This window comes from Antrostomus carolinensis, unplaced genomic scaffold (assembly GCF_000700745.2).
Source record: "Antrostomus carolinensis isolate BGI_N321 unplaced genomic scaffold, ASM70074v2 scaffold8092, whole genome shotgun sequence".
NCBI lineage: Eukaryota > Metazoa > Chordata > Aves > Caprimulgiformes > Caprimulgidae > Antrostomus > Antrostomus carolinensis.
Window position 1 is genome coordinate 1 of NW_010300119.1, and position 262 is coordinate 262.

Below are 262 nucleotides of genomic sequence, written 5' to 3' on the forward strand. Positions count from 1 at the left end.
TTACTTTCGCTGGCCGAGGTGGCAGCGGGGGAAGCTGCGGCCGCTTCCGCCTTTCTCGGTGCGACGGGTGGCGGCTGCGAGCTTGGGCCCGGAGCTGGCTTGTCCCGTGGGGTTCGGCCTCGGGGGGCTCGGCCTTGCTCTTGGTGTGCCCCCTACAGTGGAGGGAAACATCAGTAACGGCCTCGCTGCCCTTTTCCATGTCGGAAATGCTCCCTTTTGTATTTATTTATTTATTTATTTTTTAATTCCCCAAAGCGATAGG